At 38.0% G+C, this 25,669-nt stretch overlaps 1 protein-coding gene across 15 annotated transcripts in view; it reads left to right on the forward strand.

The window, feature by feature from the left end:
- The window catches only part of METTL25 (methyltransferase like 25), a 130,113-nt gene extending 119,542 nt beyond the window's left edge, over positions 1-10,571 (forward strand). For 12 of the 15 annotated variants that reach the window (XR_012005725.1, XR_012005723.1, XR_012005736.1 and 9 more), the window contains 3 exons: positions 3,602-3,708; positions 4,836-4,914; positions 6,980-10,571. The gene's annotated coding sequence lies outside the window, so the exon portion shown is untranslated. The remainder of the gene's footprint in view (positions 1-3,601; positions 3,709-4,835; positions 4,915-6,979) is intronic. The other 3 variants (XR_012005726.1, XR_012005724.1, XR_012005727.1) reach the window with 2 other exon arrangements.
- The last annotated feature ends 15,098 nt before the right edge of the window (positions 10,572-25,669 follow it).

Consider the following 25,669-nt stretch of genomic DNA (forward strand, 5'->3'; position numbering starts at 1 on the left):
AAATTCTAGTTGTGTCCCTCCTAGCTGTGTCACCTTGGTTAGGTTACCTAAATGATTTATGCCTCATTTTTTTCCTCTGTCAACTGGGAGAAAATAATAACAGATCACTTGGGTTGTGAGAAGGGAGATCTTTGTAAATAGTAACTTCTCAATAAGAATTAGCAACAATTATTTCAAAAACACGAAACAGCATGCCTCCATAGGGGCCTGAAAGTAGATTGATGTGAACAGTGAGTATGGAGAAGAGACCACAAAGAGGCTTGACAGGATCCTAGATCTAGAAGACCATGAATGCCCTGCCTAAAGAGGTACATTTCCTCTCAAGGCAGAAGGATCCATTGAGGAGTTGAAGAAGAGAGTATGCATTTATGTTCCTATTTTAGAAAAATCACTGTGACTATAAGGGTAGAGGATGGACTATAAGACTAGGTAGTAGAACCAAGCTGAAGGCCAGGACAGCAGTTAAGAGCCTGTTTCAGAAACCTAAATGCAAAGTGATAAACTGGCTTATGGCAGAGGAAATAGAAATGGAAAGAAAAAATAATTAATTCAAGGGCTCAAATGACCATGACTTGGGTTACTGATTGTGTATCACAGGTAAGGGAGAAAATGAGGTTTAGGATACTCACCCTTTATATCCCCCCAAGGTTCTAGTTTGGGAGGCTAGCTGTGTAGTAGGCCATTTCCTGAGAAAGAAAGTCTAGGGTTGCTTGAGAATTAGGAGGATTATTGTTCAATTTTGAATATGCTGTATCTATGCAACACCCAAATGATAAATATATCTAATATGCAACCTAAAACCCATAGGAAAGTTAGAGCTCAAGATCCATAAATGGTTGTCTAAGTTATGGGTATTCAAATGGTATATCTAGAGAGAAAAGAATACTTGAAAAAAATTATTCAGAAAATTTATATAGGAAAATAACATCAATTGACAGTAAACACATATTAAGCTTCAGGAAAGGTAGTGAAAAAGGTGGTGAAAAAGATGATGGCATAGGGTAGTTGGTTTTCTCTAAAGAAGGATTTCTAGAAGGCCTCAGTGGAAAAGGATAGCAGCAGTAGAATGAGTAAGAAGGAGGGAGAATATAGCAGTATAGACTTAAAAGCATGATGGGGCTAACTGATTGGAGATGCATATGTTTTGTTCAGCGACAGAGCAAAGGCATGTAGTTCCAGGTCTTTTGGCAATTCCCAGGTCGTAAGAGGCCTCTGGTAGTCACTTTCTGTGAATGATACTGTACACTTAGCTCAAGTCAAACCCCTTTCCTTACCTTCTAGCCTGGTGACCTCCTCATATTTCATGACCCACCTCAAATGTTACTTTCTCTGGAACTCTTCACTCTTCCCCAAGTGACCTTAGCAGGCTTGATTATTTCTTCTTCTAAGTTTCCACCATATATTGGTATTCCTGTGTCATTGTAAGTAAAATATTCCCACTCTACAGTGGAATTCAAAGACATGGACATGATTTTCCCAAGGGGACCCAGGTTTTCTGACTCCCAAGATCAGTACTATTTCATTATATCACTGCTCCTCTTCTCCTCCAGGAACAGAGAAGAACCTCATGACTACAAACTTCTAGCCACTATAGGAATTTGTTTGTTCATTTGGTTAAGAAAGTGTGTAAAGGCCTGTGTTAGGTAAGGTTTGGAGTGAAGGGAGAGAGACTTTGCAAAGTAGAATTCAGTCCCCTTTGTCAACATCTTACTTTTCCAACAGATCACCCACCTTGCTTTTCTCCTGCCCTCCTTCCCACAGGCTTATTTAAAGAGATCCTTTCTTGTTCTAATGGTAGTTCTGTTATCTGTGCTCCAAAGTCCTGACCCACAGTTCTACTCAACAAGGGCAAATACCTAAAAAAATAAAATATATGTTTGAGAAGGAAAAAAAGGACAACTACCACTACCCTCTGTGTCCTGTATCAATATCATCCCCTCCTTCCTTGCCTTTATATTATAAAGATTGAGGTTAAGATTGTGGTTGAGGGGAAGCTACAACTCTATGTCTCTACTTTGTGCCTTCATTTATTGCGAGCTCACAGCAACCAGATGCCTCTTTGCCATCCCAGCAACTGGCCAGTGCCTTAGCTGGCATCCATATCATTAGACCCAGAGGACTCTTTGTTGACATGCCATGGTATCTGCCATTGTTAAGGATTCCCATCTTTAAACTTACATAAACTATAGATGTCATTCTTGACCACTTTTTGTTTTTTCTTTTTGCCCATATCTCCTGCCAAAGGATGAACCTGGGCAGCCATATTTTATACCTAAGATCACAGGTGATAGGAGTGGGAGTAGACACCTGGTCATAGTAGCCTAGATCCCTGATGTGACCTGACTCAAAAAGAAGCGTCAGACCTATCAGATTCTCTTTCTTAGGAATTAGAAATAGAAAACACTGGCATGGGAGCTAAAAGGTCATGATGTACAAAGAGATTCTGGAAGCAACATTTGACCTTGTGAAACCAAAATTGTGAGGGTCAGAAACTACAAATGAGCAGAGGAAGAGATCCTGAAACAGAAGAAAGAGAGAATACAGAAAGAAACAGGCCATAAGATTCAGGGAGGTGGAGAGGACACGTGACCCCCAAGAACCTCCTTCCCAGAAGCCAAAAGAGCCACTTCTCTAGAGTTTTCTCCTTCCACTATTTGTTCCCTCCCAGCCTTCTTTGCAGACTGTTCTCTATTTGTCATTTAAATATATTGGTTTTTCCTTTGAATGCTCTGTGTTGGGCTTTTTTCAATCCACACACTTTTCAAGAAACGTCGTCATGGCCTCCACAACTGCCTGTGTCTCAAGAGGCCCACTCAGATTTAATTTTTAGGCTAACTCTCGCTCCTGAATCTCTCTCCTGAGCTTTTAGTCATGTTTACCCAACTGCCTGATGGACATTGCCATTCCCCATGGCTGTTCCCCTAGCATCTCAAGATCAACATGTCCAAAATTAAACTTTCCTGTCAAACCAACTAAAATCACCCTAGACTCCTCCCTCCATCCAAATCATTTAAATATGAAGTCATTGTCATTCAACCACTTACATTTCTCCTCACCATCTCTCCTCTCCTCACTCCTGCTACTCTCTCGCTCGGTTCAGGGCCTCATAAGTACCCTCCTGGTTTCCTTGGCATCAGCCTCCTACCCCTGCCTGTAACTCTTCTATGGCCTTCCCATTTTCTTACAGGAAAATCCAAGCTCTTTAACATGGCATCCTAGTCTTCCATGATGCTTTTCCTGGTTACTTCATCAACACAATCTTTGGCTGCACTCCATCTACCACAGTTCCAAAGCATCTAGACTTTCTGTGATTCCCACAATATCTCCAATGTTGCCTCCGTCTGGACTTTGCCTTCACTGATCCCTCTTCCAGGAGAGCTAACATCCCTTTCTCTTCTAGTCAACACTTTCCTACATCATCCTTCAATATTTATGATCTTGCCTCCACATATAAATCACTATCTTTTTTTATTATGTCCCGACTTCACTGTGTACAGAGAAACATGACACTATTGCACGTACTTTTAAATGGTTTGTATTTCTCTGTCCATTCCTGGAGGGGCAGAAAACATACCATTTTTACTGTTTGTCCTATGCCTAGCAGTGAATACGTTCAGAACATGCTGTGGAGAAAAGGAAGGAAATGAATACACTGATCCTCCATGGGGAAAATACTGCCTTTCCTCTGAGAGAAAAGAATAATGCCAGGTAAGTGAAGCCATGAAATTTTATGGTCATGATTAAAATGCCTACCAAGAGCAACAACAAAATTCTTCTCCTACCCAAGAGCAAGAAAAGGCACCATCCTCTTTCTCAGAAAGTGTAATGTCACCTCAGTAATTGGAAGTGGAAACCTCTAAAAGGTAGGCAGTCTGTTTCCCAACTGAGCAAGATGAAACAATTTCCCGGACTAAACAGAGCCCTGGACTAAACAGAAGCCATTAAAAATATAAAGATTTTACATCTACAGTCCTATATTTATGAGAATATCAGGGATATGAGGCTGGAATTCACTCCATTTAGGTCCTGATTAACAAAGTGAAAATGGAGCCCATCACAGAGAAAAGTCCCAGTATCCTGGCGGACACAGGCAGGAAAGACTGTCACAGCTGATAAGAGTGCTAAAGAGTCAATTAGTCCCTAATTACCTGAGCAGCCCCTGCTGCTGCCTGGCTTGAGGACAGTTTAAATAGGAATGTCTCTTAGGAACAACAATCTCTGTTTAGGATGTAATGAATGACTTATTCAATCCAGGATGGGAGAGGACCTCGCTGCTCTAGACTGGGTCCCCGCGGCTGAAGTGCTAAAGAGATCCAGGCTATGAGCCTGCATCTGAATATCAGATACGGTATCCTTACTGTTGGCCCATGGTGTCTAAGTGCGTGATCATGCACCACCCACCAGTCTAGTAGTGAAGGAGACTGGCTACAGCCTTGGAGACACATGATGGAGGAGACAGCCTGTGGAGGGCGCCCTGAAGAAGGCACAGGAAATAGGGAGGGGCCCTTTCAAAAAGGGCTCCACTGGCCAAGGGCTCAGCACTGAACAGCTTCTGGGGAGAGAAGAAGGACCTCAGAGAAAATGCCTGTTAGACTGGTAAATGCAAGCTGAATATTCTAATCAAGAGTGGGAAGCTGTTTGGGCTTCTGCACTGTTGAGAATGATGGTCTTCCTTGACACATCCCAGGGGAGTTGGGGGTAGGCAATGCATCATTCCTCCCTGGGCCATTTTTCTGCCCCAGGGCTCCAGGCAGAGTTGAGTTGGATGCTTGCTCATGTTTCCTCTGTGTGAAATAGTCTCTTCCCATTCTAGTTACTGCTTTCTTATTCTCCAGGTATCCTCATATGCGTCAATTCCTGTGGGAAGCATTTGCTGATACTCGGCCCACACCTCCACCACCATCCAAGTGAAGGGTAAGAACATCATCTTACTCCCATGTATGCTCATTAGGGCACATAGACTGTAAATTGCCATGCCTACTTCCTTATCTGCCTAGTGGAACCTAAATTCCCCAAAGGTGGGAACCATGTGACATACCTTTGAATCTCCAGATTCTGACCTGCAGCATTTTCTAATCTCACATGTTTAATAAAGGCTTTTTGAACCTTTCTTAATAAGATGCAATAATATACGATATATTATAATTATATATAGTATAAGATGAAATAAGCAGAGCTGGTAATATTGCAGTAGTCTAAACTGAAGCCATAAAGACACTTTTAATGGGAGACAACCTAAGCAGTAGGTCTGTGAAATGGGAGTACAGAGGACAAAACCAATTTCTGTGTCACAGACCCTTTTGGCCATCTGGAATTATCTTTGGGCCCCTCTCAAACATTTTCTTTTTTCTTTTTTTTTAAATATTTTCTTTTAAATACAAACTGAAATACATAATAGGACAAAGCAAACCAATCATACTGAGATCATTACTAAAAGAATTTTTTAAAGTTATGATTTAGTAGTATGTGTATGTTTCTTTATTAACTCACAGAATAAAAAGATCAAGTAGCAGTTCTAAAAACTATGATTTTTAAGTAACAATAAATGTCAGCAAACAGTATTTGAAGATACTGGCCACAACTGTAATGTGACATGAAAATATCTGACCTTCTGTTGGCAAGAGTTGCAGGTATTGCCAATACTACTGAGGTTTGTTGTCCACATTTCTAATGGAAGGAAACCCTAAATTAGAATTAGCAATTAGTGAAAATAAAGAAGTACATTTTCTCCAAGATCCAGGAACATGGGTGCCCTGAATTCTATCTGTGGGTCCCCTAGGGTCAATAAACCCCCTGTCTGTGGAACACAGAAAAACAAAACACCTAAAATAACTACCAAGAATAGCAGTTCTTTCATCTTGGAGAAATGGTATCTTCTTAAATCAGTGCAGGTCTTTATCTACATTCTATAGTAAACAACTGTTTCAGAGGGACTTAGGTTTCTGAAGATAGGAGTATTCACTTTATTTATGTAAAATATAACAGTTTACAAGACTTACTAGAAAACCACAATAATAATAGCAGGGTAGTAATTTGTTTAAGGATAGTTATATAGGTGAATGGCACAGACTAGTGAACTCAGAAATCGACCCACACTTGTTCGGTCAGTTGACTTTAGACTAAGGTGCCAAAGCAGTTCAGAGGGTTTAAATATTTTTTTCAACAAGTGTTGCAAACAACTGCCTCTCAGAATGAAAAACCAAAAAAGCTTAATTAACCCTTACCACATACAAGTGGTAAGCATACAAGTTACTCAAAATGGATCTTTGTCCTGAATGTAAAAAACTACTAGAAGAAAACATAGAAAAAAATATTTGTGACCTTGGGTTAAGGAAAGGTTTCTAGGCACCAAAAAACATGAACCATAAGTGAATATTTCACAAATTAGACTTCACCAGATTTAAAATGTATGCCCTTTTAAAAGACACTGTTAAGAAAATGAAAAGACAAAAAATAAAATAAAATAAAAAAAGAAAATGAAAAAAATAGGCCACAGATTGGTTTAAAAAAATTTTTTTTTTGCAAAGCTCCTATAGGATAGAGTTTGTATTCAGAATACATAAACATTTAGACAAAAAACTCAGTTAAAAGAGAGGCAAAAGATGTGAACAAATATTTCACCAAGGAAGATACACAAGTAGCAATGAACACATATAAGGATATTTATCATTATTCATTAGGAAAATATGAATTAAAAGCACAAGGAGACAGGGAGATACCACTATACAACCTTTCAAATGATTAAGAATTAAAAGGATTGATAATATTGTTAGAAACCACATAAAACAACAAGAGTTCTGAAGATTGCTCATGCAAATGCAAATGATACAGTTATTTTGGAGAACAGTTTGGCATATTTTTATAAAGTTAAACATATACTTACCATATGACCCAATAATCCCACTCATAGACATTTGCCCAAGAGAAATGAAAACATATGTTCACACAGCAAATGTTAATAGTTGCTTTATTCCTACAGCTGAAAGTCTATCACCGGCAGAATGGATAAAATTATTGTGATATATTCATACGATGGAATACTTCTTAGCAACAACAAGCAATGAACTACACATACATGCAACAACATGGATGGATTTCAAAAGCATTACCCTAAGTGGCTAAGTGAAAAAAGACAGACACAACAGATTACATTCTGTATGGTTCCATTTACATAACATTCTAGAAACGTCGAAACTGTAGAAACAGAAAACAGATTGATCACTGGTTGCCAGGGGGCTGTGGATAAAGGAAGGGATTGTCTACAGAGGGGCATAAGGAACTTCCTGGGGTGATGAAAATGGCCCATATGTTTGTCAAATTTATTAAACAGTACACTTAAAAATAGGGTGAATATTATTGCATATAAATAATTGTACCTCAGTAAAACTTGACTTTTAAAAAAATTTTAAAGTTTTATCAGAGAGACATTATGAATGATATTTTGTTACTAGACCTAAATTGTCCTTTCAGAGAATACAGCCTTAGAATTTTCCCTCAAAATGAAAGACATTTGTGCATATTCTATAGAGGGGAACAAATATGCATTGGCTCAGTGTCTTGTTGAGTTTGTATGCTATTTGGAAATTGGATTGCTTTGACAAATTACTTGCTAGCCAGGAAAAGCATTAAAGGATTATTTGTCCACCACGATTTCAAATTTTCCCCTAATGATAAAATCATTTGAAATAAAAGGTGGCAGCCAAAGTAGTTTTACTCAGGGAGATATTATTTCATATATAGACATGTAAGAAACAGTATAAGCAAGAAGAGGAAATATAGTCTAATTTTTAAATTGTTACACTTACTTTAAGTATTATAAATAACAGCAGCAAACGATTTCAGTCCTAAATAGCACATATTTCAGATTTCTTTATAAGTGCTTCTCAACTTAAAGACTTGAAATCACATGTGAATGTGGGTGTTTAAACTTCACTTTGCAATTTGAATCTTTACTTTTCAGGCCACTTTAATGCCTATTTTAATGCTTAACTGTTTGAGGATACTGTTGGATTATATCGCTGTTTTTACCTGTTTGTGTGCTCTAATGTTTTCCTACTGTGCTATAGAATATTTTTTTAATACCATTCCATGTATTTCAAGAATTTCTTTGTAAATAAGTGATGTGTCTTTCAATAAAACAACTTGGGGAAGCCTCAAAATCTTCATAAAAGCAGTGTCCTTCATTTACTTGTTAATAGAACATTAGCATTGTCTGTCTTATCCAAAATAATTTTTTTCATTCATAGTTCATAGATTGAAGAACCAAATACCACTTACATTTTAAATGAGTTCCTGTGTAACTGCCAAATTAAATGAATTAATTTTTACCTTTGGGCCTTGTATTGTCATATTAGTTACTGTTTTAATGAACTGGTGATAATTTATTTTATTTTTTTATTCAATTTTTTACCAGAAAGTCCAAACTAACTTCAAATATGTTTCATTTTTTCCAAAGATATGTTTGATCTCCAAGTAAGTGATTACTGTGTTTACATGATGTCTATTCTTTTGTATATCTAGATCTGCTGCTATAATGCACTAGCTACTAGCCATATGGGCTTATTTACATTAGTTAAAATGAAATAAAAGTTCCATTTCTCAGTCACTAGACAAATTTCATGTGGTCAATAGCCATATGTGGTTTGTGGTTATCCTATTAGAGGGCACAGATATGTAATACTTCGTCATTGCCATAGTTCTTTTGGAAAAGGGGGACTAAATCAGGGTCAGGAAACTTTTTTCATAAAGGGCTAAGTAGTAATATTTTAGAATTTATGGGCCAACAAACAAAACTGAGGTTGCTATTTAGGTACTTAAATTACCATTTGAAAAATATATCCACTTAAAGATAGAAGAAAAAAAATCAACATTCTTAACTTGATGGCTGTAAAAAGCAGGCAACAGGCTGGATTTGAGCCATAGTTTGCCTACCCCTGATGTAGATCTTTCAGTCCTTGATTCATTAAGCATATCTTTATTGAGTACACCTATGTTTTAGCCACTGTGCTAAATATTAAGCAAAGTGTAGTGAACAAGAAAACATAGTTCCAGACCTTATGGAATTCAGAATATAATAGGAAAAGCTAACAAAAATTGCACAGTTAATCAATTATATATATAACAAAAATTGCACAGTTAATCAATTATATATATATATATTTTTTAAAGATTTTATTTATTTATTTGACAGAGAGGGAGAGAGAGAGAGCACAGGCAGGGGAGGAGCAGAGGGAGAGGGAGAAGCAGGCTCCCCACCAAGCAGTGAGCCCTTTGTGGGGCTCCATCCCAAGACCCCAGGATCATAACCTGAGCTGAAGGCAGAAGTTTAACTGACTGAGCCACCCAGGCGCCCCGAATCAATTATTACAATTTAACAAATAAAATGAAAGAGATAAATAGGATGTTATAAAAGGAACAGAGGAACATAAACTTGTGTGAAAGACTGACTTGCTAAAATTATAAATTATCTGCAACTAATGTTAATTTGTAATATATGGCAACTACTCTTTATTACAGACTTTCTAGTTTGACCTATGTGAGAAAGATGCTATAAAAACTGACAGATCTAGATAATATTTCTAAATAGATTTATGTTTAAATACATGACATTCCTATATACCATCTGTCTGTTTTATATATGTGAGGTAATAGTACATCTAAAAAATGTATTTGCTAAAATAATATTTATTGATGTTTGGTGGTTTATTTTCCTCTACTAGAATCTTTTATAAGAATTAAAGTGTATAAATTAAATGCTCCCTTGTACCCAGGAAAACTTTGTGGCAAATTAACTTATAAAGTGGCCCCAGTTTCCTTTCAATTGTTTATAATCAAAATTTGAATTGAGCCCTCCGTTAAACAAAACAATATGATGCTACTTTAACAATTTTTTTAGAACCTACCTTTTTTTTTTTCATTATGAGAACTCAGTATATAAATCAGCAAAATAAAATAAAAATATATGCTGTACTATCTTCCCATGTATTGACAATGTTCCTCAAGATCTTACTTGGTTTTCTGAGACTTATTTGCACTTTGCAGTTCATAGAAAGGTGGCCTCTTTTATTGTGATGTCAAGAACTTTAGATAAATCTGTTTAACCACTGAGCATGTGAGAGAGACCTGAGTGAGCAGAAGCCATTCTCAATGGAGCTCACGCCTCGACTGACAAATAGGCCAAGCTGAAGTGGTTCAGAGATTACGTCATGGGCCACATACCTGCTTTGTTTCAATAAATAAACCCCAGGCTGTGAAATATGGCTGATTATACATCGAGATGAGGATGAACTAAAGGGAATGAAAGATTTTCTGAGGTCATGACATAGAGTTTTAATTCTTCAATTTCACTGTAGTTAACAGGCCCAGGAACTCATGCTTCTGCCGATCTAGGTTTAAGTTGTTCTTTTAGGGTGACAAATGAGGTACACCAAGAAGCTAGAATTTCACATTCCCTTCATGGCTTCTTAGAACAGTGCATGTTGGGATAAAGCCAAGAATAGTGGCGTTTAAAAACAAGTTTAAAAAAAAAAAAAAAAAAACTGACCGAATCCATCAAGAAATGATTTCCACTTTTGAGTCACTCGCTGCTGCTCAGCTCTTCTATCACATTCACAGTTTTCAGCACAGAGCTGCTACTATTATTCTTTAATTCAACTGTGTATATAAATTAAAGATTCTGGCTCCTTCAAGGCAGATATTCTGAATTCATCCTTACTGAGAGAGACAAAAATGTTACACCTACTTAATCCAGATTGAAGGCCCCAAGCATGAATCAGTTCTTAATGTCATCTGGGGTGGAGTCATACTGACAACTGGAATACATTTACTGCATGGAGCATGGGACTTCTTCAGAGCGCCCAGTGGCCAGTCTGTAGATGGGCTCATCCTGGGCTTCCTCCATCTGAGATTCCTTTGGTCTCTAGGACAGAGCCTGGCCCTCTTCACTCACACAGTACCATCACCGCGGAAACCGAGATTGCTCCTGTGATGGTTTCCATTTGCTGGAATCTTAGACACAGGACAGGTGCTTATACAGAAGTGGAAGAGGGACACAGTCGGCTGCTGCAATCGTATGAGGTGGTGAGGTAGGAGCAAATAATTGGCTGCCTTGAATCTCCCCCACCCTTTGTTTCTGTAATAGCACCTGTGTCAGTTGGATCAGTGTGTCCTAATCATTATGCTTGAGACTCCACTGTACCAAGACGTCACTTGGCACAGGTTCAGACTACTTGCATTTTACCCACATGTTCCACTATTATCATCGATCACCGAGACCCTTCACATTTCCTTTTTTTTTTTTTTTTTTCCCTTCACATTTCCTTTTGAGTCCTTTAGCCCAGAAGAAATCTGAAAGATTTGCTGGGGTCTCTTTTCCCCAGCGGAAGCTCCCTGCCTCAGCCAAGATGAATTCTCAAACTGTAAGCAAAATGATGGCCAACAATTGCCAGCTTATTTCAGAAAGTGGTTCTCCTTTCTCTGGAATTTTTCTTTATCCTATTTCCTTACTCTCTGATATCATTTAAAATATGTGTTTTATAGTTTTTATCCTTTCTTTTTTTGGTTTTGCAGTGAATGTGTTGGCTTGTCATGACCTGTTCTATCCTGCCTGAAAGCAGATGTATTCAATTTAACATGTTGACATTTGTTTAATCCACCTAATTAATGCTCTGTTCTGTATAGCAAAACAGAAACCTATCACAGTGTAGTCTCTTTGGTGAAGGGACATAAATGAGTATAAAGTTGTGCTTTGTAGAATTTGAAAACAAAGTATAATCATATTCCTTGGTATATATTTGAAGATACCACAAAAAGACACAAAACTGTTTTAAAAAATCAAAAGTGTGCAAAAAAACAAAAGTTGAAAGTTGTCCAGTTATGATGACCTATCTTTTTTAATACGGTGACAAATATAAAGTTTAAATATATTTGTTATTATTTACTAATATGTTTTATTAAGATATTTACTTTATGAATAAAATGTTTAGGAACTCACTTTCCACCTTCATTTATATTCTTTTAAACTTTGAGCAGCAGGGCTCAAAGGAAAAGATTGAAGCTTGTTAACTGTTTTCACACATCTCCTTCCTGTCCACTTCACGTACACACACCGCCACCCACACATACAGACACAAATGTCATTTAACCGCATGTGAATTTTGCCAGCCTACCCTATTCTGTTGGATGCTGTAAAGGCACAGATTAATATTCTTACCTATCCTGTGATTTTTTTTTAATATGACCTTTTTATTTTGGAATAATCTTAGATTTACAAAAAAGTTCCAAAAATAGAATTCCCGTATGCCGTATCACCCAGTTTCCTCTAGTGTTAACATCGTAAAGTCCCACAGTGCATTTGTCAAAGCTAAGAAGCCAACATCAGTACATTACTATTAACTCCAGGCTTTATTTTTTTTTTTTTTTTTTTTTTTTTTTAACTCCAGGCTTTATTCCTACTTCCAATAGTTTTCCACTAGTATCCTTTTTTCTGTTGTATGATATAATCCAGGATACCACATTATATTTAGTGTTTTGTGATTTTGTGTCAATTGATGTCTTATAAAGCTCCACATTTAAGAATTCAGTGTCTGTTTGTCCTTATATATATAAGTATTTAATTTCGTTTGAGCATTGTTTTCGAGTGCCAAAATGCCGTTTTTCACACTCCAAACTCCTAAGCAGGCCTCTGAAGACAACTTGTCCTTTATTTATGACACTATATATTAAACTAACTGAAAATATTCAAAATAATGCTTACTTTGTGCAGAGTCCATGAACTTCAACCAGAACACATAAAAGTCCAATTTGAGCAATAAATTTTGATTGATTTTGAAATTCCATTTAAGGCGCTATTTTCTGAATAGATCCTCATGGAAAATATTTTAAAATATTGTTTTATAAAAAGTTTCCTATGGGATCTAAAAGTTCTTTAGGTAGATTTTTTGTAAAATATCTGAACAGTTTAAATACTATTTCAGATTGTCAGAATGACGAATGTTTTTTAATTACTTTATTACAATGATTTCGCATTCAAGTCTCAGTACTCTGAACATAATTTTTTTTTTCATTTCAACTAAACAACTGGAATTTTCCTGTTTTGTTCTTTTCCTCATTGTGTACTCTGAACCACTTTCAAATTTAAAAAGGGCTTTTTATTTAGGGGCTATTAGTGAATGTGCATAAGCCATTATATTCAGTGAAATAAGCATTGTGTGATTGAAGATTAAATAAGGGAACGGATTATGGTTCCATTAAAGGAATCAAGATATTCCTGGAAAAGCTATGAAAATATGCTTTTCCATTAAGAAAGAACACTTATCAATGGTGCTGGTCTGGGTAGAGATTGCCTACTATAATATAAAGCAGACATTTCTTATAAGGCGCATGAGGAGGGCATTAGGCTTAAACATAGTGTAACTATCTGCTAGGTAGGAATTCAACATCTAAAGGTTAACTTTGTAACTGGCTTCAACTACAGATGACTGCAGAGCTTGACACCAGTTCAAGGGTGCAGCCATGATTCTCATTAAAGGTCTGGACCTAGAGATCCACTTGGAAAAGTTTGGAATTAAGATGATTTAGCCTTGAGAAAAAATTGCTTGAGTATGGGTCACACCCTTGTGATTTGAAGTCTTAGTTTGTTTGACCCAGATGACAAGTTTTATTTGTTTATTTGTTTTTAGTATTTGAGTTAATTGTTGAACTTTTAAATATTGGGAAATTACACTATAAAAATGTGAATTGCACTCATTTCTACATGTCAGTAATAAGCTAGAGATGAGGAGCAGGCCCATTTTTCAAGGGGGTACGCCCTCTCCCGCTGAACACAGTCCCCACCACACATGATAGTTTCTTTACCCTGCAACCATCAGATACCATCACAGCTTACCATGTTTTCCTATGAGAAAAAGGTTCTGTTTCCACGGTGTTATTCAAAGTAGAAAAAAAGAACTTGAGTTTGAGAAGACAGTATTCTCCTTTCAGTGATGTTTCTAATTGGCCCCATGGATATTAGACCTCATGACCCCGAGAAGGCAGAAAATTCATCTGAGGATAGTTTCCACTCCTCTGACTTTCGAAGTGGAATTAAGAACAGAGTCCAAACACAGTGATTTTTACCTTTAAATATCTTTCACCTTATCTCTTGCAGTAATGGCTTAGTGTTTTGAAGCCCAGATTTTACAGCAAGACTGCATCAGTTCAAATCCCCTCTCTGCTACTTCTAATTATGTGTCCTCAGTCAAGTTACTTAACTCCTTATGCCTCAGTCTCCTCGACTGTAAAAGGAAAATACAGGTAGGTCCTGCCTATTGACTTGTGACGATTCCGTGAGTCGATGAATGGGAAACACTGAAAACAGGGCCTGATACATGTAATGTGCCACAAGAGTGTTAGCTAGTGTAGTTGGTTTTTGTTTTCTGATTGTGCTGATCCATAATTTATTTTATGTTGGTCATATAACCTCCTGATTTCTAAGTGACTGATAAAAAGAAACTCATCCTGGTGTGTGGGCTTCACCTACACCTTGTGCCTCTACATGTTCCCACCAGCTCCATGTTATTTGCATATTAAAGGAGCTAAATAACTACAGAGAATAGAATACATTCAGATATGGCAGGGACCTTAGAGATCATCTAGTCTAGTAGGAGTTGGCACAACTTTTTCTGTAAGGGGACAGATTGTAAATATTTTGGCTTTATTGCCATATGTTTTGTGACAACTACGCTATTGGGCTGTTGCAGCACAAAAACAGCCGTAGATGATACGGAATGAATGGGTGTGGCTATATTCCAATAACACTTCTTTTTTATAGACACCGAAATTTGAATTGTGGAGAATTTTTTAATATCATGCAATAATATACTTCCTTTGATTTTTTTTTCAACCATTTAAAAATGTGAAAACCATTCTTAGCTCACAGGCTATAAAAAACAGGTGGACAGCTGAACTTGGCTTACCCCTGGTCTAGTCCAAAGCTTGCAAAACCCTGTATTTTCACCTAGGAATTCCACTTGGGGATTTTTTTTGTTGTTGTTGAAAAGTAAAGCTACCCTGGGATACCTTGGTGGCTCAGTCGTTGAGTGTCTGCCTTCAGCTCAGGTCATGATCCCGGGGTCCTCGGATCAAGTCCTCGGATCAAGGCAAGGCTTCTCCCTCTGCCTGTGTCTCCGCCTCTCTCTGTCTCTCTCATGAATAAATAAATAAAATCTTTAAATAAATAAATACATACATACATACATACATACATACATACATACAAAAGTAAAGCTACTTGAGCCCCACTCGAAACCCACTAAATAAAAATCTGTAGGTGGTGGGCATTGGAACCTTTGCTGTAACCACATTTTGACAATACCCAAGGCCTTCATATGAGTATGGAAACTTCATGGCTTTCTTCGGAGATCTAGGAATGATTTAGAAAAGTTGATATTACACGTACTACATCACAAAAGTTAATGGGATCATTTGTGCCCTAAATTATTTAAATTTATTCTTTACATTCTTTTATCTTCATTATCAATGTTTTCTGTCAACAAAGATTATTATTTTCTTACTATGTTTGTAAGCACCTTGAAATTACTCTGAAATAACTGCACATTAGAGAAATCTCATGTTTTGTCAACATAAGAACATGTACATATTTTTTGACACATTCTTTGTGGTGACAAAAAAATAAAATCTGAAAACAAATGGTCTGGTGAATACATTCTGGTGTACACTTGCCTGAATATTATGCCTGTACTGTCCTGGAGGAGAGAGGTCCATCACATACCAATAACAAACAAAAAAAGTGTAGAGTGATATGTACAATATGATTCAACTTTCATAAAAAAGGAAATACATTGATGACATTGGCTACCTCAGGCAGATAAGACTCGAGGGGGATGTATGTGTAGGATGAAAGACTATTTCACTTCTTTAAACATATCTTTACTATTTCACTTTTTATAGGAATAGTTTTAAAATAGAAAAATTTTAAGGTGTAAATTAGAAACAAAATCTCTAATAACCTTCATAGTCTATTTGGGACAAGACTCCATTTCCCTGGTAAGACAAAGAGGTCTGCTTCTGAGACCAACTCTGACAAAATAGAGAAAATTTAATTTATGATGTGAATCTGCCTGGAAAATCACACAATTAACATCTTTTTCTTTTTTCCTAACTCAAGTCAGCAGTTCAAGAGAATCTTTGAAGTGGAATTCCACTATAAGTCTCATTTAAAGTCAGATAGAACCCTGACTTTGAATAAGCTTTACAAAACAAGTCAGAAAGAAGCAATCCATTCTGCTTTTCTGGTCTTTATTTTCAGTATAGAGAGTATAATTTTAATAGTCTAATGGTTTGCTTCATTACAGAAAGTTTCTTAGAAAAGTAATCCAACTAAATAGTTGCTAATTACATAGCTCCCATTAGACTTCGCTTTACACCAGTGTTTTCTCAGTGCCAGCTTTTGTAGGAATTGTGGAGAGCACCATTATCAAATGCTCATCTAAATGATTCTGATTCATTTGGGCCCAACTGTCATTTCTGTGTAATTATGTTTGAGCATTAGGTAACTGATGCTTTCTTAAGTAAAGAGAGAAAAATAGATGAATCTAATAGATCTATGAAGTGGCTCAAAATTAAATATGCTCAAGTTCAAAGTGAAAATTTCAAGACTAAAAAGGGAAACTTCTTTCTCTAATTGCAATTTATCCATTTGTTCACACATCTGTTAAGTGTTTACTGTGTCAGGACCTGTGCTAGTAAGTGTATTTTGTGCTATTACCCAAAGAAGGCAGTTCATCTTTTTCCTCCTTAGAAGAAGGAAGCTCCGAGAAGTTGGATAATGTGCAGTCACCCACTGGTTAAGTGCACAAGCAGAGATTTAATGCAGGTCTATGCGTGTATTTAGCAAATGTAGCAGCCACTCTTCTAAGTATTCTATGAATATCCATATATCGCATCTTCATAATAACTCTAGGAGTGGGGACTTTTGTCCATGCCATTTACAGATGAGTACATTTAGGCAGAGGAAGTTTACAAAACGACAGCACTGGAATTGGAACCCATGCAGTCGGACTCCAGAGGCCTTCTTTTGAACCATCACACTAGATGGCCTTTTCTGTCCTAAAGGCATTGTTGCCCACTGCACTGGTCTGCTTTTAAGTCAGACCAACACCGAAGGATAGAACTAGATAGGGCTGGGTGCTGAAGTCAACAGCAAGGACTGTAGCATTTGGAATTCTGTTCTATTAAGTGACTGAAAACCCTACCCATTGCCTCTGGGGGAAAAAGGGAGAATTTCTTGAGTCATGCTATGGACTGTGTCATTCATATGTTAAACCCTAACCTCCAATGGAACTATATGTGGAGATAGGGCATATAAGGAGATAATGAAGGTTCAATAAGCTCATAAAGGTGGGGCCCTGACACAATTGGATCAGTGTCTTATAATAACAACCTGATCCCCTGCCTCACACCCATCTTTCTCTTCCTGGGGACGCACAAAACGGAGGTTCTGTGAGCAGGATGACAGCTGTGTGCAAGCCAAGAGAAGAGACCTCAGGATGAAACTGGCCTCACTGGAATCTGGATCTTGGACTTCCAGTCACCATTAGCAGGAGAAATAAATTCCTATTGCTTAAGTCCCCTCCCTCCCCACCCCCCACCCCGTGTACAGTATTTGTGATGGCAGGCTGAGCAGACTAAAATACATTACGGTTCTGACAAGTCCCGGGGTTAATCTAATTAGGCACAGTTGGATTCTGGGACTCAAATAATAATATTAGGCTCTCAATCCCTCCCTTCCTCTCCTGCTCTCCTTTTTACCTATTCTTATTTTTGTTTTGCTCTAAATTGACCATATTCTCAGTCAGAGTCCTCTCAGTGCCCCAGCCCCACAGACTGACTAGTGATTCTCAGTCACTAGCCCATGCTAGTCAACGCTAGTGCAGGACCCTAGTAGAACCCCCGGGGGAAGAATGCTTCTCTTCCCCAACAGTTCTGACAAAAGGGAACAATTGAGCCTTACTGGACTAGCTTGGATCAGATCCCTGAACCAATCAGCATGGATTGGCCAGGCCAAAGTTACTGCTTTCCTCCTTGGAGCAGGCAGCCTGGGGCCAGCCTCCTTTGAGCTATTGGCTGGAAGTGGAGCAGGGTGTCTTCCTGGAAGAAAATCAAGATAGCTGCACCAGGAGAGAGAAGGGACCCAGGCCAGTCACACTAGTAGGTCCACTACAGTGTTATCAACCTTCTACTAGGCCACTAATGCTCAACGAGACTGTGTGCTGAAAGGATTTGGGAGCTTATTAAAAAACTGCAGATGCCAGAGGCTTACCTTCAGAGATTTTGATTTCACACTTTTCCAAGAAGCCTTCCCAGGTTGCAGAGACCAGGAGTTCTACTCGGAGGTACTTTTCTTTTTTATTTGGTAGCTTAATGAAATATGGTCTTTTCGAGTGTAAGTTATTAGAAACCAATGAGAGTGTGATATTGTGATTAAATATATATTTGGTCTTCATCCCTGTTTCTAACACAGAGCTTCTAAACCTTTGGAATTTCCCAAGTGATGAGTGATAATGGTGTCTTGGTATTTGCTAACAAACCGCTTTCAGCCTCACCTGAGTTTATGTTAATGATGTAATTTATGGAAAGCAGATAAGCTTAAGGCGGTGGGCTGGTGACTAGTTGCCAGGGTAACCAGCCAAGAGGTTAGAAGATTAAAACTTTTGGTCCTACCCCCTGACCTTCTGAGAGGAGAAAGGGACTGGAGTTTGGATCAGTCATCAATGGCCAGTGATTTAATCAACCATGCCTATGTAAAGAAGCCTCCATAAAAACCCAGGAGTAGGTTTGGAGGGCTTGGGCGTTGGTGAACACGTGGAAATTTGGAAGAGTGGCACCTGCATTGAGCATGGAAGCTCCACACCCTTCACCCATTCCATGCCCTATGCATCTCTTTCATCTAGCTGTTCCTGAATTAAGTATTTTTATAATAAACTGGTAATGTAATAAGTAAAATGTTCCTCTGAGTTCTGTGACTCAGCTTAAGCAAATTAATCCAGCCTAAGGAGGGGGTTGTTGGAACCTCTAATTTATAGCTAGTGGGTCAGAAGCACAGGTGACAACCTAGGCTTGCAGCTGGCATCTAACTGGGGCAGGTCAACATGTGAGAGCCTTTACCTGTGGGATCTGATACTATTTCAGATGGATAGGGTCAGAATTGAGTTTTAAAACACCGTGCTGGTGTTGGAGAATGGCTTGTTGGTTGGTGGTTTGGACCCCACATACACATATTGGAATTGTTGACCAGAACTTTTAGAGACTCCTAATTCAACCATTTCTTAAAGTCTATGTAAAATATGCCTACTAAAATGCAGCTGTGTACCAAAAATGGAATTCCTTTCCCTGAGAGCTAGTAAGTAAAAGAAATAAAATTGTGCTTTGAGAAAAATTATAAGATATGCAATCAATGGATTAGTGTATAAATATGCAAAGCAAACTACAGGAATCAGATTGGAGCTTAATGCCAGCAGGACGACATGACATGCATTCTTACTATTTTATTTTTTTGACTTCTCATGTATACATGGTGCTGATAATGTTAACTTCCAACAGGAAAAAAAAAAAAAAACTAGTGTATTTTTGATCCATATGCAGCTCTCTCCTTCAAGTATTGATCATTTGCTAATTTTAGGACTGCTGCTGATATATTTATTTCTGGGGTTTATTTTGGTTTTGGGTTTTTGTTTTTGTTTTGCCTGTGTGAGAAATAAACACGGAAACAACCTAAATGATAGCACAGAGTAAAACAGAAAAGAAAAAAATATAGAGCATGGAAAGGCTGTGAAAGCACATTCTTCAGAACTGATGAATTTCCTAGATGAAGAAGCAGCATGGACATTCAAAGAAAAAGGAACAAAGTGAATCTCATTTCGGATAGCAGTTGCTCAGTCTGCAGGAGAGCCTAAACTTCTATGAATATGCATATTAACAAAAGTGAGAAATCTAGCTCTGAAACTGTTGGAGGAAGAAATGGAAACTATCATTTAGGTAGCAGTTGGAAAATATATTCTCTTCGCTGTATGCAACAGAAAATAATTCTGGCCTTCTACACTTAAGCAGAAATGGAGTTTGTTGAAAGAAAAAGTTTAGCTCATAAAAGCACCAGAAAACTAGGCTTAGAGTGTATGCAAAAACAAGGTTAGACCAGAACCCAAATCATGCTACAAGCCAATATGATGAGACACCATGAGAATCTGGACCTTGCAGTTGCTTGCTCAGCCCTAGGCACTGGGTGTCCTTGCCATATGCATTCTGTGGCTGGTTTCACACATACTCGGTGTAAATAGTGATTTCCCAATCAGCAACACCTTCATATAAGGAAATCTAACTGTAACCAAATTGTTTGTATTTAACTTCTCAGAAGAATGTGCAATTTATCGATACTGAATAAAAATGAAGATGCTTGTATCACCCTAATTCCAGTAATTCGGTGAAACTCAGTGTGCACAAGGATCTGCATATCCAAGGATATATACTGAAAAATAATTGTCCTCTTCATTTTTTTTCTTTTTTTTTTTTAATTTTTATTTATTTATGATAGTCACAGAGAGAGAGGGGCGCAGAGACACAGGCAGAGGGAGAAGCAGGCTCCATGCACCGGGAGCCCGATGTGGGATTCGATCCCGGGTCTCCAGGATCGCGCCCTGGGCCAAAGGCAGGCGCCAAACCGCTGCGCCACCCAGGGATCCCTAATTGTCCTCTTCAAATCTTTATCAGTGGCTTATGTGGAGATTTGAAAGAACGCTTACAAAATGTCAAATAGCCAGAGCTGGGACAGAGAAAAAAATAATTTCTAAAAAAATCTATCTGAATGAGAAGGATTCTAAATATTTGTGAAAGCCTGAAACACTATGGTAAAACTGACAAAATGAAGTATAACAAAGGTACTTTTTTTTCTTCACTTTTTAATAACCAACTGTATACATACAGGATGAGGAAGACCTGACTTGTGGAGGAATTTCCTGTGAAAATAACTTGATGGGTTGGAGTTGACCACAGACCTACTATGCGTGTCATGTGGCTGCCAAATTAGCTCGGCTCTCATGTTACATCTGGGCCTCATGTTCAGTTCGGGAGGAGAGACATCAACAAACCAGAAAACCTGCAGGGGAGGATGATCAAAATGATCAGTATGCTATGTTATATGAAAAAATAGTTGGAGGAAATGGTAACATTTAGATTGAAAACAAAGAATAAAGGAAAACATAACTATTTTCTAGTATTCTGTAGATGAGAGAAGAAATCCCACAGAATTTCAGCTAAACGTGATCTATATTCCTCTAGCAAATAAAACATGAACACATGGATAGAAATCATATGAATATGCATTTTGTTCTGGAATAAGAATGAAATTTCTAACATCTGTAGGTTTCCAGTAGGCAGTTTAATGAGCTACTGAGTTCCTTCTTCCGGGAAGTAATCAAGCAGAAACTTGATGGCTTATTATTCTATTGGGTGGAAGATTTTAAATATTTTAAATTTTCTTAATATTTTTATGCATTCAAAATTTCTATTTCAGATAAGAAAATAGGTCTGCAAAGCAAAAAGAATACTAATCACTTGAGGAACATATTATATTCAAAATTCTTTACCTAACTGATTTTAGTCAGAGGCCATGGATGTAATTACAAAATAATCTTATTTTTGTCTCTCTCCATCCTTTTAATCCTGCTCAGTGGGGCTATTCCTTTCCCTCTTTGGATGACGTCCTGGGCCAGCCTATGACTTCACAAGTTATATTTAGGTAACAGTCCTATAGTCACTTCAAATCACAAACATGATCTGATTTACAATTCAAAACATCCATTATTGTGTTACGATCAAAAGTTAGAACTTGATTTGAAGTGAAACACTCCTGTTTTCATGTCCTCATGGGCCTCAGACTGCTTTTTGGTTGGCTGCTCGCAGGACAAGAAGGCTGAGCCAAGGCAAGAGAGGGAGCAGAGAAAAATTTTCCCCAAAAGGCGTGTTTGTTAAGATGATTGCATGTCCTCAGGGGGCTGTTGGGGTGGGAGTTGATGTCAACTTCTTATACAAGAATCTTTTGATTTCTGGGGGACTCCTCCTGGAACCCTCTAAGTACAACTCCGTTGTCATGGGCTGGGCCTCAGCTTTGGCTGGACTCCATTGTCCTCTCTCAGTTGCTGTCTCAGCTGGAATAGTCATAGGTGTGCCTACCACCTCCTCTCCTTGGTGTAGACCATGTTTCTGAGGGAAATCCCTTAAAAAAAAAACATAAAAACCCTGGGTTGGCATCACATTCATAGTGTCCACATTTCACTGTGGGCTCAATAACACCTTTCACTTGCTATAGAACGAGGCAGGTGCAATTACTTCCTAGGGGCCTCTGTTTGCTCTGTTGTCATCAGATGTTTTCACTTCCTCAGGCATGAGGTAGCCCACAGTCCATGGGGCGCGGAAACACCTATCATGTTCTCTTAGTGGTTCTGCTGAAACCTCTCTCACCTGACCTAGCACTGGGACGCAGCATCACATACCCCTCCCCACCTGGCAGGTGAGAGTGCAGCTCTCACCTTAAAAAAAAAAAAAAAAAAAAAATGTCTCCCGACAAATCTGTCCTAAATCTCAGCTTGTCTGGTCCTTTTGCATCTATATGCACTCTCAATGAAGTGGGTAAAGGACTCCTAATCTATATGGACTTGAGTGTTTCCTTTGTAATTTTGCATTTTGAGCATCTGTTATACCTGACATCTATCATGGTGCCTTGGCCAAAAATTCCAATTAAACATCCCAATTATATTAATTATATATATAAATAGGCCTTCAACAGGCCTATTTGACAGGGGTCAATATCCACATTCTATAGATAGGAAAAACTGAGCACAGAGAGAGGAAATAGTTTGTCCAAACCGTAATCAAACGGCTTGTAGAATGTGAGGCAGGATATGAGTCTAGAATCTGTTATTCACATGCGCACCATATTACGTTTAGATTAACTGATTTCACTGTATGGACGAATCAACCTATGTGTGTAGTTTTCCTTGTGGATGCAGGGGGAGCAGAGTTGTTACTGCTGAAGAGCTGGAACCAAACATAAATTTCCAATCATTGTATTTTAGTTAATGGCTACTCAAAAGCTCTGCTTGGGGGTGCCTGGCTGGCTCAGTAGGTGGAACATGTGACTCCTGATCTCAGAGTTGTGAGTTTGAGCCCCTTGTTTGGGTATAGCGATTACTTAAAATCTTAAAAAAAAAAAAAAATGAGTTCTTTGTAGACCAGCACAGCCTGATGCATGTGCGTGTTAGCTCATTTATCTGTTATATGACAAGTAAAGTGTAACAATAAACATTTGTTGAGCACTTACTAGGAGCCTAAGTGTTTTACCCAAATTCTTTTTAAATTTTTTTTCCCTTCAAAACACCACAAAGTTAGCATCTTTTCCATTGTACAGATAAAGAAAGAAACCCATGAAAAACATGGGAGAAAACACTGAAGACAAAAGACCAGACTTTTTGTTCTGTTCTTCCCCTGATTCGAGCTTGCTGGTCTAGTTCTGTAACTCCTTACGGCCACATTTCTCCTCATCTATCACCTGTGAAGAGTAACATCTGTCCTGTTTGCTGTGCAGGCTCCTCGTGGGATCAGATGAGACTGAGTGGGGAAGAACTTTTCAGACTCATGAAGTAGTGTCCTGAGTCGGGGAATCATTTCTGCCTGTGTTATTCCTGGTCAGGGAAGGCAGCCGCACTAAATAGCCTGCAAGTGCATCCTTAACCAAACGCCCCATGATAAGGACCACAGAGAAGTTGTTGGATAGAGAGGAGCTAGTTTGCATCGCAGAAGAGAGACTGCGTCCTGAAAATCATTTGAGAAAGTAAAGAAACAGAAAAAAAAAAATCTCAAAATTGTATTGCTGAGACAGGGCCAAGCTGGGAAACCTTTGGGATACATTTGTTGCTCTTGAGAACTCTTAGAAGGCTTGAAAATGAGAGCCAGGTGGAGGAAAAGAGAGAAAAGCCACGAACGATGAGCAGAGAGAAAGAAGAGGCACAAAATCACAAATTCAGGGAAAGCAAACACAGAGATACAGAAAAGCATTTTTAAATCCATTCAAAAACTGACCAGAGATTCTAAGATAGGACTGGATGTTTGCAAAACACAACAGCTGCTGCATTCCACAGTCTACAAGAGAAAGAGTGGAAACTTTCTTTTCTCTTTTCCAACAAGACATAACAAAGGCAGAGCTGATGTAATTAATGAAAAAAAGATGGCTATTTGAAACAGTGAAGGCACTGAACAACAGAATGGAATGGAAATGAGGTTCACATTTAGGGACAATTCATTATTTACCCACTGTGCTTTTTTTTATGCACACTGCGTTCTGCTAATATTCCTCTCTCCAGGGATAATACCAGACCAGGTTGGTGAGCTGTGCAAGCATGAGTAGTTAGAGACTGTGATGGAAGGAGTGGGTGCATGGAGTTGGTCCTTGAATATCAATTAGCATAGTCCATCCAGCCTGAAGACTCTTACAATTGAATATTTCAACTTAATGGATCTGTTTTCAAATTCCCTTTAATGGCCCTTCTGTGACCATAATATCTACTTTTCCAGACATCCTAAGTAGAAACCATTATGGACAATGTATGTAGAATCCCCCAAGGATGGCATATGGAGGAGAGAATGCGGATTGCCAAATTTAGCAGCTCTGGAGAGAGTGTTTTTGAATTGAACTTGAGTCTACAGGGATTACCGTTCATTTATGACTGGCAAAACATATCTTCCCAATTCTGAAAGATAAATCCCACTGATATACATGTGGATTTCACAAGTGTTTCTCAAAAACAGAAAGAAAGAAAGAAAGAAAGAAAGAAAGAAAGAAAGAAAGAAAGAAAGAAAGAAAGAAAGAAAGAAAATCCTTTTTACGAAATGCAGAAGTTCCGTAACTTTTAGAATTATGATGTCACATGTTCTTTTGGCAGTGTTTTTACTGCTAGATAGGGGATCTTGTGAGTACTGTACCACCTGAGGAAACGTGGTTCAGAAGATTCATCCCTGAGACATAGGGTTTGATGATTTTTTTGAAAAATGTAAACTGGCGGACTGGCAGGGCAATAACTACACTCTGGTATTTTAAAGAAACATTTGGTATTTTTAAGTAACATTTCAAATGTAGTGGAAGGAGGAAACCAAAGCATTGTCATTTTTTTCTCTTTTGCCGGGTAAGATTAGTTTTTATTTTATTTTTCTTAATTTTAGTTGTATTATTGGCAGCACAAACACAGACAGCTTAAAGCACAGATCTTCAATGCACTTAGTTTCATGAAAACTCATCCTGGTTTATTTTAGTGTTCTAATTTCATTGTGGACCAGTGAAAATATTGTGGCAAACCCAAGCTGGTCTGCAAACCCGCAATTGAAAACCTCTAGCCTGATTCACTTCATTAGCATGAGCTGGTTCTCTACCCTAAGTCGTCATTAAAATCTTGTTCAAAAATGTATAACATCTAACTAGAAAGGAAACTCTTGGAATTTAGGACAAATGATTAAATCTTCTAGTGAATGTTTACATTTGTTGGAGAATGATATTTTATTCTGTGTCTATACTATAAAATTCCTTAGAATAGAATAGAATTTTTTAATCCCCATTTCCAAGGACCTG

Source organism: Canis lupus, chromosome 13 (assembly GCF_048164855.1).
Source record: "Canis lupus baileyi chromosome 13, mCanLup2.hap1, whole genome shotgun sequence".
NCBI classification, from domain to species: domain Eukaryota; kingdom Metazoa; phylum Chordata; class Mammalia; order Carnivora; family Canidae; genus Canis; species Canis lupus.